The 12,221-nt window shown below is 39.9% G+C and overlaps 1 pseudogene; it reads right to left on the reverse strand.

Moving 5' to 3' along the window:
* Nucleotides 1-11,293: 11,293 nt before the first annotated feature.
* LOC110222713 (peptidyl-prolyl cis-trans isomerase A pseudogene) lies at nt 11,294-11,867 on the reverse strand (annotated as a pseudogene).
* Between the last annotated feature and the right edge of the window lie 354 nt (nt 11,868-12,221).

The raw sequence follows: 12,221 nt of genomic DNA on the forward strand, positions 1-12,221 counted from the left end.
AGCTCCATAAAGGCAAGACTATCTCACTATTTGTATTAGTATTCCCAGTGCCTAGCACAGTGCCTGGGGCATAATAGGTACTTAATAAATAAATATACAGTATCAGATATGTAGTAACTGGAACTTAATAAATGCTGGTTTATTGATTGTTACTGTCTTTGGTTAAGCTTTGCAATGATAATGTTAATCTCTTTACTTATCCATTTGTATAGTATTTACTATACCTTAGTTTTCAAGCAGAAATCTAGAAAAGTCTTGGGCATTGGGGAATGATTGAAGAAATTGTTGTATAGGAATATTTAGCATCTTCTCAGGGCTACTTTCTCAAATTATATTCAAACTAGAGGGTTGAATGCCCAGAAGGCAACTGCTTAGCCCAGGTTCTAGGTCTATACTCCTAAAACTGGAGCTCAAAAGCCCCCATGAGTGAACTTCCTATTCATAGTCAACCAGTAGATACAATCAGCTCAAAGAAACAGCATCTACTAAAAAGTACAGTAAGAACAGTAGCTACAAAGCAACTCAGGCCTCTGGCTGGTACTTTATAATCTAAAATGTCCTTTTTTTTTTTTCCTCTCTGTGAATTCCTTGCCCTGTTTCTATTGGGAAGCAGTTTGTCTGCCAGGGTTTTCTCCTCTCCACAGCTCAACTCTTGGCATTCTTCTCTGGTGCTAGTGGACATTCTCCCTGAAGTTTCTTCATACCCTGCGTGATCATCACTCTGGATCTGTGGTGAATAGTGTATGTCTGCTTCTTGCCAGATGTGTCTCAACTGGGCCTCAAACCAACAACTCAAACATTTCAACTGTTTTTTAAGGGCCATTATGTTGTGGCCAGTCAACAGGTGGATAATGATTACTCCTTCTAATTCAAAGGCAACCTTTGCAGATTTCATAAAGGAATATAGGTAACAGATACATCTTTAAGGTCAATTTATTACCTTTCTATCTTCTCCTTACTTTCTGTGACTACATCCTGGGCATCCTGAACTGAGAAGTTGAATGTAATGGAATATTATTTTGATATAAGACATAACAAATATGAGGAATGCAGAGAAACCCAGGCAGATTTGTATGATCAAAAGAACACCATAAATAATAATGAAAATGAAAACAACACTAAAAGAATAAAAATTCAGATGGATATAATGACCAATTTGGATTCTAGGGGGCTAGCAATGAGACATGCTTCCCTCCTTTCCCTAAAGAAGTGGTAGAGTATGGGTGCAGAATGCTGCATATGTGGTCAGAGATGGTCAGTGTGTCAGTTTGTTTAACTCATTGGTACAGGCAAGGTTTTATATTGGGGGAGTGGTTTTTGGGACGTAACAGTGATGTCAAAAAAACAAAAAGCATTAGTAAAACATAAAAAGAGAGGAACATGATCCCTTTCCTCTAGGAACCTCTTCATTTAAGAGGTTAACTACTCTTCTGGTTTAAATTGTATTTAAGAATGAGATAGAAATATAGAAAGAAAAAAAAAGTGTGGTACAATAGGAAAAGTATTGGCACCGGAATCAGAAGACGTGGGTTCAACTCCCACCCTGGATCTCCCTGGGCCTCAGTTTCCTCATGTGTAATATGAGGGTATTAGATTAGATGGTCTCTAAGATCTCTTCCAGCTCTAAATCTATGTTATTCACCACTTTATTGCTAATCAGAAATATCCTATTTGCTTTGAAAAGTTGTAGAAAGAATTTAAAAACTAGATTCTTGTTTGAGGAGTTTGCTCCAGGAACCAAGAATCATTTCCCTCCCTTGTGATTTGGGCCGGCAAATGGTCATGAGAAGGCGAGGCTACTGTTAATAAGGGGCCTTGGTCCCCTTCCCTTTGCCTCCTTTATATTCCCTTCGGTGAACTTGGACTGCAGTGCTAACTTTTACAATCCAGGACATGCAGAAACAGAGGTAATCCAAAGTGAAAATGAAAGAAATATGGTGTGTGAGTCATGGGTTGTGTTTCCAGTTTATCACCAAGGCAATACCTACCTCCCACACAATGGAGAGCTGTTCTATTTAGGTTCTAAAGCATCAGCTTTGTATACAAGATATGCTATTATTATAATAAAGTGAACAATTGGAAAATACATTCTTAGAAACATCTCACTGATTCATAAATGTTTGAATGATGCGGTCACAAGGGCTGAACATTGCTAACATGTTAGTGATAGAGATCAGTAAACTATAATGAGGAAAAAAGTTGGCCTCACTTGCGTTGTCTTTGTCTGCAATGGAAAAATGAGATGGAAAATTGAGCAATTCTCTCCTAACAGTCAATCTGAATAACCTAGACCTTACTCCATCCCCCATAAAACTGTTCTCTTTCTTCAGTGGCTTGTTTTTAGCCTCAGTTATCTATTTAACTATCTAAATCTTCTGATTTAGATGTTCTGTAGGGCTGTCATTTCCTGCTTTGCCTTATGGGCAGATAGGGAGGTAACAGAGGCTATGAGGAGGGCAGGAAGATTTCTCTGTCCCTTTATGTTGTCAGAGGACTCTGAGGGTACAAGGACCCTTATTGATCATTGATTCCAACTCCCTTATTTTAGGAGGAGGAAACTAAGGCCCAAGGTGTGAAGTGATTTGCCCAAGGTCAAAGTAATGGCTAGAAAAGAGGCAGAGTCATTCCCCTATGCCATTGAGTCTCCCCTCTGAAACCAGCAGCCACTTGCTCTAATCATCATCAATAACATTCATTTGGCAAACGTCTGTTAGCTCCCTACAATGAATTAAACAGTGTACTCGGTACTAAGGAATCAAAGAGGCCTAGGACATTGGTCCTAGAGGACCAATGCCTCAGGGAGGCTGGTTGAGAAGATGGGGCACATACATGAACGATAAATAGTATGAGATGCCAACATGGCAAATGCTCCGTGCCAGCAAGAACAGAATATTTTCCTGGCAGTGCTCCTGATGCCCATACTACCGGAATTATAATGGAAAGATAATGGGATTTGGAGACAGAGGACCCCACACTCAAATTTTATCTTTGCAAGCTATTAGACCTTGGTTAAGTCTGGCCCTCAATTTTCTCCCTCCTGTCAAAGACGGATTTCAACCAAATTTGCTTCCAGCTCTAAGACCTATCTATGATATTATGAATTGAGAGGGTCTGGCATCAATGAGGGCCTGGGGAAACTAGGGAAGGCCTCAAAGAAGAAGAGAGATTTTTGATCTGGGGCTTGAAGAAAGGGTAAAATATGGATTCATAAAGAGCAGGGAGGATAAAGGGAACAAATGTACAAAGGTGGGAAAGTAGTGTGCTGCTGTTATTACAGTTTCTGCCAACACTTATTCTTCATTGGAGACTTTCTTTCCTTAGGTCCATAGTAGGGCAGCTAGGTGGCATAGTGGATCATGACTGGAGGCAAGAAGATCTGAGTTCAAACCTAGCCTCAGACACCTACTAGCTGTGACCTTGTTTGCCTCAGTTTCCTTATCTGTAAAATAAACTTCGAAAAGGAAATGGCAAACCACTCCAGTATCTTTGCCAAGAAAACCCCAAATGGGCTCACCGAGAATCAGACACGAACGAAACAACAGCAAAGGTCTATAGTACGAGAGAGAGAAGACCTAGTAGTAAGCTGATGGACGTTTAATCAACAGATTTGTGGAAAGGGGAGAGGAAATGCATGTGTTACCTATTTTTCAGTTTAATCTGCCTCATTAACATTTTCTCTATTACTTTCTTAAGTCTAGACAATCAATAAAATAATAAACCATGCCCTGATTTGTAGCTGATTTCTAAGGTGCAAATGCTCACACTGAACATTTAGCAATTGGCTTTGGAGACCCAGTATAAATTGGCTTCAGCACACCTCTGGAAGAGTGTAGGAAAATAGAGCTGGTCCTTTAGGCAATTCATTTCCATGCAAATTGAACAAATGTTTATTAAACATCGAAGAACTGAAAGGCACTAAGCACTGGAAGGTAGATTTGGTGCTTAGAAGGATAGGAATAGTCCACTTGTGAAAAAATATCTCTCCCATTCCTTTGATTTAAGGCACTGTTTCCTGAAGGCCCCTCTTAAAATGCAAATTGACCTGAGGTGGATAACACATTAGCCCCCTAGCAACACTGTGCTTAGAGTCGGGAAACCTGGATTAGTTGGTTCTGACCCCATGCTACTCATATAACTTCTGTGCCCCTCAATTTCCTCATCTGCAAAGTGGGAAAAATACTTGTATTGCAAATACACAAAAAAAGTGCTGGAAGTGTGGAAGCACTTTCTAAATCTTAAACTTTATGTAAATGTGATTTAGGATTATAGATTTACAGCTGGAATGGACCTGGGGAAGGGGCCATCCAATCTTCTTTTACAGATGAGGAAATTAGGGCCCAGAGAGCTCAGTGACTTGCCCAAGGACACACAAGTAATACATGGTAGAGCTTTCCATAGCACCACACATTATTATTAGCAGGGTTTAGTTGCTCAAGTTAGGGCATCCAGGTGGGGTAGTGCATAGAAGTCTGGGCCTAGAATCAGGAAGAACTGAGTTCAAATCTAGCCTGAGATACTTACTAGCTTTGTGACCCTGGACAAGTCACTTATCCCTGTTTGCCTCAGTTCCTCATCTATAAAATGAGCTGGAGAAGGAAATGGTGAGCCGCTCCAGTATCTCTGCCAAGAAAACCCCAAATGGGGTCACAAAGAGTTGAAAATGACCGAATAACAACAACAACAACAACATAATAATAGCACTTACATCATATAGTCGTTATGCTCTATGAGATAACATATGTCAAGCTCTTAGCAAACTTTTAAGTGCTGTAGGAATTCCGGCTATTGTTGTCCTCAGTCCCTTCTAATTCCAGTGGCTTCCCTCTGTTAACCATTTCCCATTTATCCTGTATATATTTGTTTGTATGTTGTTCCCCCTCTCGTTAGATTGTAAGCTCCCTTGAGGGCAGGGACTGTCTTTTACCTCTTTTTGTATCTCCGGTGCTTAGCACAGTGCCTGGCACGTAGTAGGTGCTTAATAAATGTTTATTGAATTATTATCATTACTATTGTGTAAGTGGGGAAGGAGAAATCACTAGAATAGAGTTTTACCCAGGAAAACTAGTTCAGTGGAAGATCCTTAATGGCTACTGGGCACCATGAAGGAACAGAAAACCGAAGGCATGAAAGGTCGGATAATGCTGTCCAAAAAGCTAAGAAAAAAGATACTGAAAGGGGAAGAGGTGAAAAGCCACTAAATAAAAACTTATTATTTCATATTTCTTTATTTTAAATTTCTTTAGTCCCTTTGTGAAGAAGAAAAGATGGCTTGCTATAAGTATAAAGTGAAGGTTAGGGCCCAAAGTAAATATTTCCTATATCAGCTCGTGTGCAAGAGAGGAGGGGTTACAGTGCTGATGGACTTGGAAAATAAGGACCTGGGTTCAAATCTTACCTCTACTACTTAGTAGATCAATTACCTTGGGCAAGTCACTTCACTCTGTGGGTCTCATCTCAGTTTTTTCATTCCTATAAAATGCTTATTGACTGATTGACTGTACAATAAAAGGGTTGGACCAAAGTCACTTCCAGCACTAAAGCCTACGATACCATGAGTTGAGGGAATGTGCCATCAATAATGGCCTGGGGAGTGCAGGGAAAACCTCATGGAGAAAGATCTCATTGTTGCACAGGACCATGACCCTATTTCCAAGTCTGCTTGATCATGTGACATACAATTGAGTGACCTGTCTGAGTCACTGAGGAAGTCTGGTGATTTCACTGGCTTTTCCCTGCAATTGGCTCATCCAACATCTTCCTTCATAGAAAATTATGAGAATTCACTTGTTAGTCATCAGATAATTCTGGATATTCTGGCCTAGCGGATAGAGGGGATTTGGAATCCTTCCTTGGATGCTTACTAGCTGTGACCTTCCCCACTAGTAATAGTAATAGTTATGTGACCTCTCTGAGCCTCAGTTGCCTGATCTGTAAAATAAGAATAATAATACTTCTAGCATTTGCCTTACCAGCTTGTTATAAGGATCACATAAGATAATGTATGTAGAGTACTTTTCAAACCTTAGATGTCAGTTATTATTATGTTAATATCATATTTAAACTCATATCAAAGTTTAGACATGGAAACAAATTGTAAGGACAAACTGTCTGCACATGTTTTGAAGCTACCTGCCCTTCATTATATTAATGATGTCCCTAAAGTCGTATCAGGCAGCTAGGTGGCTCAGTGGATAATGCTGGGCATGGATTCAGGAAGATGCATCTTCCTGCATTCACATCTAGCCTCAGACACTTCCTAGTTAGTTGGGTGACCCTGGGCAATTTATCCTGTTTGCCTCAGTTTCCTCGTCCGTAAAATGAGCTGGAGGAGGAAATGACAAACCACTCCAGTATCTTCGCCAAGAAAACCCCAAATGGGGTCGAAAAGACTTAGACACGATTGAAAAACAACTGAACAACAACAGCAAAGTCAATATGCAGTAAGATTCTTCTGTCATATATCAGGATATCTAGGAAGGCAACATTGTGTAGTGAAAGCTCCTTTTGGGCAGGAATGATTTTTGTCTTTGTATCTTCATCCCCCAGCTTCTCTTTGTTGTTCTATTTTTTCCCCCCTTCTGCTCCCACTGTTCTTATAGTCAGAGGCTCCTATCATCTCTCACCTACATGACAGCAACAGCCCCCTAATTGGTTTCCCTTGCTTCTCTCCAGCCTGTCCCCTTTCCAAATGATCCTTCAGAGAAGTGCCAAAATAATCTTTCTAATCGGCTCTGACCATATCACTCCTGTGCTCAGACACCTTCAATTGCTACTCATTGTCTAAAGGATAAAGTACAAGCTCCTTAGCCTTGTATTCAAGGCTTCCAAAATCTGGTTCCAACCTATCTTTCCAGCCATATTCCATAGTATAGTCAGTCCTGTTGTAACACAACATATGCATTCCTAAAATTCACTACACTATGCAAAATCATGCAAATATAATCCATGGGGCTTATGGGAAAAATGGGATTAAGGGTACAACACTTCCAGTCATAGACATTTCTTTTATTTTTATGGTATTGTCTCTGATGGAGCTCAATGTGGATTCCTTTATGCACATTGCTTGGGAGATTATCATATATAGTCTCATTCTTTCAAAGGGCTTTATTATTTCAAGATTCTCCTCAATGCTTAATGCTTTCCTTTTGCATGGACTGCTTGGTGTTTTTGAAACAAGATGCTCAGACATGTTTAGGATGTTGAATACGTATATATATATATACACATATATATACACGTATATATATATACACACACACACACACACACACACATATATATATATATACATATACACACCTATAAATATATATGTTCACAAAAGCAAAAGGAGAGCAAAAAATAACCTTGTGGATAACACATACAGTGAATTGAGGTAGTTGGTAGATGTTTGAGGTATGTGTGGGTGTGTGTTTTGTGCATCCCTATGTGGCTCAGTTCAGTTGGTGCAGTTTTCTGCATTTACCCCGTGTTTCTCACAGATGAAATCATGCATAAGCAAATGTGAAATTCACGTTATGTTCAAACTGTTCACTAACATATCAATCATTTTGGAACAAACTTTCATTTTCAAAACAAGTGGTATGACAGAACTGACTGTATTTCCCTTTTTGTATTCTATGCTCTATTCAAACTGGACTATTCAAACTTGTTCCATACCCCATGCTGGGAAAAGTCTCCTTTCCTTCTTCCCACCTCTACCGCTCCATTCGTGTCTAGTTGTTGACATTCTTCCCTTCTTTCAGTAGCCAGCTAAGATGCCACTTCTGCCATGAAGCCTTCTCAGATCCATCGCCTTTCCCCTAGTCCCTGAAAATCTATGTGATTCCTCTTTTCAATTCTTTTAGACCACACTATTTGACATCTCTTACGCATTTAGCCCTTCTCTTACACTATTATTTTTATGTGGCTGGGCTATCTCCAATCATCCTGATAGATATCTGGCCACTGGACCCTGATGGTTCTGGAGGAGAAAGTGAGGCTGGTGACTTTGCACAGCCCTCCCTTACTCAAATCCAACTTAATTGCAAGTCATGGCATCATCTTCCTGATGTCATGGTTCTCTTCAAGAACAAAGGACAAACCACACATTTTTATATGATCGTGTTGCCCTATTAGACTATAAGCATTTTGAGGGCAAGGACTATGCTGTTTTTCATCCTAGTATGTTTGCCCTGGTCCTTAGCACAGTGCCTCAAACAGAGCTGGCACTTAATTAAACTGAATTGGAGCTCACTGGACTCAGAGGATTTGAGTTAAGGAAGAGTCATTAACAAGCACATTTTAATCCTTACAGCAAGTGGTACAAAGCAAATCCTCCATTCATTTGTATGAATGTAGGGGAAAGGTGGGGTAGGAAAGCAGAGATCCCAGGATACTTTGAGGTTGATACTACTGAATCAGGGTATAGCAGGATGGGGGCTGACCAAGAAGAACTTTACACAGAACATATGGCTACCATCCAGTAGCTTCCTTTTTTTTACACTAGCTTTTTTGCTGCCTAGATGCTAGATGCTAGTTCAGTTGTTTCTATACCATGAAGGACTGCAAATACTGTCAATGTCTCTCAATTTCAGCACCCTGGGGGAAAGCCCTAATTACACCATCCTAGTCCTGGAATCGGAGTTCTTTCAGTTTCTTGTTGTGAAATTGTATGAGAGTCAAGAAAGGAAAGAACAAGAAAAACAATCTATATTTTTCATTTTGAGTACGTCCACTGATAAATTTCAAACAGATTGTGCCCCTTTAAATTAGTATTTAACAATAATAATGACAAACCATGATTCCAGATGACCTATGATGGAACATGCTACCCACCTCTTGGAAGAAAGAGTATGAACTCAAGATGCAGTATGAGACATAAATTGGGCGGGAATGGCCAATGTGGGAATTTGCTTTGCTTGACTCTAAATATTTGTTACAAGAGATTTCTTTTTTCTTCTTCTTTTTTTTCTACTACCTAGAGGCAACTAAGTGGTTCAATGGATGAAGCACTGGGCCTGGAATAAGGAAGATCTGAGTTCAAATTCTGACTCAGACACTTACTGACTATATGACTCTAGGCAAGTCACAACCCTCTGCCTTCCTCAATTTCCTCAACTCTAACATGAGGATAATAATAGTATCTACCTCCCAGGATGGTTGTGAGGATTGAATGAGATAACATTTGTAAAGTTCTTTGTGCAGTGCCAAGCACAGAGTAAGTGTTTATTAAATGCTTGTTTCTTTCCTTTCCTGATCAATGAGGGGGTAAGGGGAGAGGAGGTGTGAGGGGGAGAAGATAAATTCTTGTTGATTGAAAAATTTTTTAAAAAATTGATTCACTCTAATAAGTTAAAACATAGATGATTAAAATCATTACTTTATAAAATCATAGGATTTAGAACTACTGAGAAGATTTTAATTAGAGCAGAGCCATTAACCAGGTGATTTTTATCCCCAGAGCAAGAGGCACAAAACAAATTCTTCCATTCACTAGTATGATTGCATGGAAAAGAGTTTATAGGAATCACAGGATTTAGAACTGGAAGGGAAATTGAGCATTTCTATAGTGCAACCCCCTTATTTTACAGATGAGGAGCCTGAGGTTCAGAGAGGCTAAATAAATTTCCCCAAATTACCCAGGTAAAATGAAATGCCTAATAATAACAGCAATAATAATACTTGACTTTTATCTACCACATTAAAGTTTACAAGACACTCAACAGATGTTTTGCCATTTGCTCACCATTCCCCCATCCTGTGAAGGAGATAGCATTGGACTTACTTTACAGATGCAAAGACTTGGGCCTCAGAGGGGTTAAATTATGTGCTTCAGACGACTAGACCATTGAGTTCTATTTTGTTTTAAACAGTAGTGTATGATTCTCTAGAGAAGGACTAAAAATTGTTAGCATTCAAACCAAAGCCCTTTTGCTTCAACTTGCTGTGGGAAATCCCCCAGGGGATAATTCTTATAAATGGTAATATTAGAATATGGTACTTACATTATCTGCAAGGCTGTTTTAAAATAACTCAGAGGTCATATAGAAGAGGAACAATTATTGGTAAGTACAGTGAGTTCATTTCCGTTTTGGGCTAAGGAACTGAAGTTTGCTGGGCAGAACAGAAAAGTGTCTTTCCCACCCTATCTGCTTCTCATTGCAGAGTGTCCCCTTTATCTAGGATAACTTCTTGTGAAAGAGAGAAAGACTCGCTGCCTCATTCTTTTGTTCTTCATCTCAGGGTTTCATTTGCCCCTGAGCCGTGGAGCTACAAAGAACATATTTATCAGTGGGGCTTTTGGAGAAGTAAAAATGTGATTTAGGGTTACAAGTGCTGAATTTTGAACTGAGTTTAGAAAACCAGGATCTGTCACTTACCAACTGTATTACTTTAGGTATCTTTCTGAGACTCAGTTTCTTCATCTGTAAAATGGGCATAATAATACTTGCACCACTTATAGAAAGGGATCATGATGTGGAGGTGTCAAACTCAAAACTCTCAAATGTGGAGGGAACCAGATTAGAATGTAGTTGGGAGCCTTGGAGTCAGGAGGACCTGAGTTCAAGTCCTGACTCAGACACTTGACACTTACTACCTATGTGACCCTGAGCAAGTCACTTAACCCCAATCGCCTCACCAAAGAGCAAAAACAACAACAAAAAATGTAATTGGGAAATATTTTTAAAAAATAAATAAATGTACAGTACAACAGAGATAATGTTTATCTGTGGTTTCCTAAGTCAATATGCAGCCCTCAGGGATGGGTTTTTATTGGGGTTTTACACCACTGGATTGTAGAAGATAGAATGCTGGACTTGGAGTCCAAAAGACCGTGGTTCCTGTCTCACCTCTGACACTTCTTAGTTGTGCAATGTAGTCAAATCATTTCACCTTTCTGAGTTTCAGGGAAATAAAACTATGTAAGCTATAGATGGCTATGTTCTGAGCTTAGACCACTGTGTGAAAATCAGAGATGCTGTATATAAAATGCTACAGAAACATGGCCTGTGACTGTGGGCTCCTCCAGACAATTTTGTTATTGTTCAGTGGTATCTAACTCTTTGTGACCCCATTTGGGGTTTTCTTTTTTTTTCTTTTTTTTTGTCGTTTGGTTTTTATTTCATAATCACAAACTTAACTCTGTTGTTTAGCCAGACTTGTGGAAGGAAAAAAGAAATGAAATCCAGAGAATTGTAGCAAGTGAGAGCACAAGGATTACAGGGTATAAGAGCAGATGGGGTTGGGGGTGCTCTCTCCAGCTACAGAGGAATGGTTTGATGGTTAAGACAAAAAAAACAAAAAAAAAAACTTACGAGAGTTGTCCACAGTCAGCGATGATGATCTTCTTGCTGGTTTTGCCATCCCCAAAAACTGAAACGTTCAATGGCTTCCACAATGTTCATACCTTTTTTCACTTGGCCAAAGACCACATACTTGTCATGCAACCAATCAGTCTAAGAAGTACAGATGAAAAACTGGGAGCCATTTGTATTGGGTCCAGCATTTGCCAGGATCAGTATGCTTCAGGATGAAGTTCTCACCAGCAAATTTCTCCCCATAGATGGACTTGCCACCAGTGCCATTATGGCACGTGAAGTCAGGAATGATTCTGTGGAAGGAGGATCCCTTGTAAGTAAATTCCTTCTTTCCAGTGCTCAGAGCACCAAGTTTTCTGCTGTCTTTGGAACCTTGTCTGCAAAGAGCTTGAAACTAATCCCACCCAGTGGCTCCTTATCGACAGTGATGTTGAAGTACACGTTGGGTTGGCCATGGCCACAGATGCCTGGGCTGGGTGCGACAGCAGAGGCAGAGGCAGTGGGGATAGGTGTCCAGCGGACTGAACCGAGACAAGGACTCCCTGTGACAGCGTCTGCAAAGCCCATTTGGGATTTTCTTGGCAGAGATACTGGAGTGGGTTGCCATTCGTTTCTCCAACTTATTGAGGAAATGAGGAAAATAGGGTTAAGTGACTTGCTCAGAGTCACACAGCCAGTAAGTATCTGAGGCCAGATTTGAACTCAGAAAGATGAATCTTCCTGACTCCAGGACCCTTGCTCTATTTACTTCACCACCTGATAGCCTACTTTAAGACTCTAAGTTCAATCAACCAATCCAGTTATTTATTAAGTACCTCCTAAGAGACAAGGACTGTGCAAAGTACTAGAAATATAAAGAAAAAAGTGAAACAGTATTGGTGGAGGGAGTTTCCCATACTGGTGAAATCATAGGTCTGGAGA

This window comes from Phascolarctos cinereus, unplaced genomic scaffold (assembly GCF_003287225.1).
Source record: "Phascolarctos cinereus isolate Bilbo 61053 unplaced genomic scaffold, phaCin_HiC Scaffold_5;HRSCAF=322, whole genome shotgun sequence".
Lineage (NCBI taxonomy): Eukaryota > Metazoa > Chordata > Mammalia > Diprotodontia > Phascolarctidae > Phascolarctos > Phascolarctos cinereus.